The sequence below is a fragment of the Echinops telfairi genome, unplaced genomic scaffold (genome assembly GCF_000313985.2).
Source record: "Echinops telfairi isolate 266 unplaced genomic scaffold, ASM31398v2 ScPeMD7_655;HRSCAF=1070, whole genome shotgun sequence".
NCBI lineage: Eukaryota > Metazoa > Chordata > Mammalia > Afrosoricida > Tenrecidae > Echinops > Echinops telfairi.
Window position 1 is genome coordinate 31877027 of NW_022104553.1, and position 4380 is coordinate 31881406.

Here is a 4380-nt window from a genome sequence, read left to right on the forward strand (position 1 = left end):
TGAGAGAGTGAGTGAGTGAGTGAGAGAGTGAGTGAGTGAGAGAGCGAGAGAGTGATTGAGTGAGGCAGTGAGAGTGAAAGAGAGAGTGAGTGAGTCCTTTGTGCATTTTTCAGGGTGATTTCCCCCCTTTCTTTCTGTTATGGATTTCTAGCTCTACTTCACTGTGATCAGGAAAAAAACCACTTTGTATGACTTTTCAGAAACTTAGGCAAGACTTGATTCATGACCCAAATGTTGTCTGTCCCAATGTGGGTGCAGGTGTATGTGTGGAGCCACATCTTCTCGATGAGGTTGTCCTTTTTCACTATCTAGTGTCCACCTTTAGGTGTTTTCACAGATTTTGTCTTAAAGTCCACTTTTTCTCATAATAATATTGCTACCCCTGCATTCTTTTGACTATTATTTGCATGACATAATTTTTTTCATCCTTTTCCTTAGACCCTTGGAGGGTCTAAGAGGTGCCTCTTGTAAACAACGTATACAGGGTAAGTTAAAAAGCATTGCTGCGAAATCATGGGGACCTCCACTAAACAGAAAGACCGCACTGGGAAGCACTCATTTCGTCTAGCTCCACCGAGATCTACTCACTCACAGGCAGTCTTTCTCTGCCCCTTCCCTGAAGAGTGCTGTGTGCTTTGAGTCACACCACATCAAAATACCTGCTTGGACCTCCCGGAGAGACTCACATCATGTTCCTTTTCGATGTTCGTTGAGTTTGGAGAATAAAAAGAAGGCTGAAAGGGCAAGGTGAGGGCTGCAGAGTGGAGAGGGGTAGGCTTCCCGAAGAGCTGCTTACCGTGTTACCCCGAAAGCAAGACATCCCCCAAAAATAAGACCTACTTACAGTTTTGTCTCTCGCTGAAATATAAGGCATCCCCCAAAATAAGACCTCCCTGAAAATAAGACCTAGAGCATCTTTGGGAGCAAAAATTAATATAAGACACTGTCTTATTTTTGGGGAAACAGGGTAGCTCTGGCTGCCCTCGAGGAATGAGCCGGTGCGTTTCATGATGGAGAAAAATTCCTGGGAGCCACATTCCTGGTCTTTTTCTCACTGTGTTAGTCTGGGCAGACTAGAGAAACAAATCTAGGGAGACTCCTATGTGTCATGAAAGAGCTTTATAAGGGAAAAAATGAGGAGCTGATACCAAGGGCTCAAGTAGAAAGCAAATGTTTTGAGAATGATGAGGGCAACATATGTACAAATGTGCTTGACACAATGGATGGATGGATGGATTGTGGTAAGAGTTGTACGAGCCCCCCAATAAAATGATTTAAAAACATAATAATAATAAAATAATAATAAAACAATAGCTAAGTTAATAAAACAAGAGCACTTTATCAATTGGTATTGGACATATGGGCTAATATCAGACTTATGGGCTTGATCTGGACTGGGCTGGGATGTTTTTTCGATGTTCAATTGTTCTTATATATAAAGCTCTTTCTTAGACACATATGAGTGTCTATGAATTTGGTTCTCTAGTCTACCCGGACTCACACTGAATACCTCTTCTCCAGGATCTTTCTCTTTTACACGGAACCCCCCTACTTGACCAAGCAGGATGTCTCTCTCCAGGGACTGGTGTCTCCTGATAACACGTGCAAAGAACGTGAGCAGTCTCACCACGTGAGTTCTGTAACTGTCTATGTTCACGATATAGAATATCACTTTGAAACGCTGGCCTAGTGAGCAGCCCATCAAATAAACACTACACCATCATAGCTCCTCTACTATATATATAGATCCTCTACTATATACATAGTACATCTATATGTTTATAGATATAATTATTTATGGATATGTTTTACTATAAGATATATTAAACATATATATTTGTATGTTTTAATATGCATGAATAAGTCTATCTTGTGAATTACAGCCCAGTTTGTAACCCACTGTGCCACCAAGGCTCCACGAATAAGTATATCTTAAATGTAGAAAGGCAACTTAACCAACTGAAGATGTATATACCACGTCTATAAATGAGTCCAAGCCTTACAGAGATAAGCCTGCCCCTTAAAAGTGGCTGGAGTGTTCACATTTGCTGTATTGATTATCATGGAGCCCTCGTGGTGTAGTGTTTCCGCACTGGGCTGCGATCCACATGGTCAGCAGTTCAAAACCACCAGCAGCTCCACAGGAGACAGACTGGGCTTCCTGCTCCTGTGAACAGCTCCAGTCTCGGGAGCCCCCGGGGGTCGCTAGGAGTCAGCATGGACTTGATGGCAGTGAATTTGGGGGTTCATGTTTATTAATAGAAGGCACTCATTACCACAGATGTGAACTATTTTGAAATGTCCGCGTCTGACCCCAGCAGCTGTGGAGTTGACCCCCAGATGCCCAGATGGACGGAGAAGCGTAAGAGAAGAAGGCAAACCAACACCAGGGTGACCCGGTGTGCCCTTTTTGGCGTTTGTAGGTTGATCTGCAGCCAAAACAGCCCTGGCTGAGCTTTCCTGTGTTCAACATAAGCCACCCACTGACCTTGACAGTCTGGGGTGTTACTTTTCTACACTGCCTTACCTTTCCCGCTACAGCCCTTCCAGAAGTTGACCTCAGTGCAGCCCTCGTGGCCTGCTCGCCCACCCCCTTCGTGGCCATCGAGCGCTGGGCACAGCGGTGGTTCCTGGTCGGGCTGGCTGTCAGGGGAACCTTGGCTGGGACAGTGATCACGCAGGCTGTCACACGGGCTGTCACAGGAGCCCTGGTGGCTCTGTGCGGACAGTGCTTGGCTGCTAATGGAAAGCCTGGCCCTTTGACCCTCCAGCTGCCCCGCAGTAGAAAGATGGGGTGGTCTGCTTGCGCAAAGGGGATGCACTTGGATACCCCATGGGGCAGTTCTACTGTGTCTGTATATGGGGACAGGGACAGTTCTTGTCTGTCTGTGTGTGGGGACAGGGGCAGTTCTGGTCTATCTGTGTGTGGGTACAGGGGCAGTTCTGCTCTGTCTGTCTGTGTGTGAGTACAGGGGCAGTCCTGGTCTGTCTGTGTGTGGAGATGGGCAGTCCTGGTCTGTGTGTGGGCCCAGGGGCAGTCCTGGTCTGTGTGTGGGCCCAGGGGCAGTCCTGGTCTGTCTGTGTGTGGAGACGGGCAGTCCTGGTCTGTGTGTGGGCCCAGGGGCAGTCCTGGTCTGTGTGGGGCCAGTCTGAGCTGGAATCGGCTCGATGGCAGTGACTGTGGTTAGCTGTTTGTTGGGGTTTGCGTTCATACACTCGCCAGGTGTCTGGGAGACACAGTACGGAAGACTCATGAGGACCCGCCCAAGGGTAGAGGCTCAAACCCATCTCCCTGGAGGTGCCCCAGGTGGCAGCCAGGTGGCCATCTGCTAATGGGGCTGTCCCGCTCTGCACACGGGGTCTGCACGAGTCAGACGGACCAGCAACACCCACCTGGGGGAGTCCCCGGGTGCCCCAAACAGTCCACTCAGTTGGCCGCTAACAGAAAGGCTGGTGTTTCAAGTTCAGGCAGAGGCACCCTGGGAGAAAGGGCTGAGGAGCCACTTCTGAAAGACCAGTCACTGGGGATTCGAAAACCCCAGGGGAGCACGGCCCCACGCGACCACCCAAGGCGTCTCCAGGGGACAGAAGCGACCCCAGATTCCCAACGCCCGTGCATTTTATTCCTTCTCATGATGAGAAGGACGGAGGCTTGGAGAGGGATACACGCGTGAACCCCGTCACTTGGCCAATCACCAAAGGCAAGCTGGGGCGGCTGCAGTGGGGCGGTACGTGAAGCAATCACCAAGCAGAGTGAAGAGACAATTGCAAAAAAAAAAGAGAAAAAGAATGAGTCACTGGGCGATGATCCTGTTGCCCCACGAGGCAGACAGCAAAAAGAAGTGGAAGAAAACCTTTTCTAAGGACAAAAACCCACCAACCTGCACCCAAGGGAGCAACATGTCCTGAGCCCGAGAGTCTTAGCAGGCAGGGAGGGTTCTGCGTCTTAGCGATCGCCCCGCCCCTTTCGGTTGAGTGGGGGTGAGCATGCACTGGCCCTGGGGGCTTCCTTTTGGGATTGGTATGTCCTGGGGGTTCCAACAGGGGGTCACACATTAAGGGAAACCACCAGTTGGAGAATGATGGAGCCCCCCTCTGCCCCCCTCCCCAGTCACACTCATCCTGTCCTGCACGGTCGCTCTGCAGAGAATTTGGTTTCTTGGAGGGTTTCCCACGGCTGTATGTAGATTGCCAAGTCTCTCCTCTGAGAGGAGCCCTGGTAGCATAGTGGTTACACATTGGGCCGAGATCCCACATTCAGCAGTTCAAATCCACCAGCAACTCCGAAGGAGAAAAAATGGGGTTTTCCACTGAGTTACAGTCTCAGAAACGCACAGGGCAGCTCTGCCCTGCCCTTGAAGGTCGAAGCGAGTTGGTTAG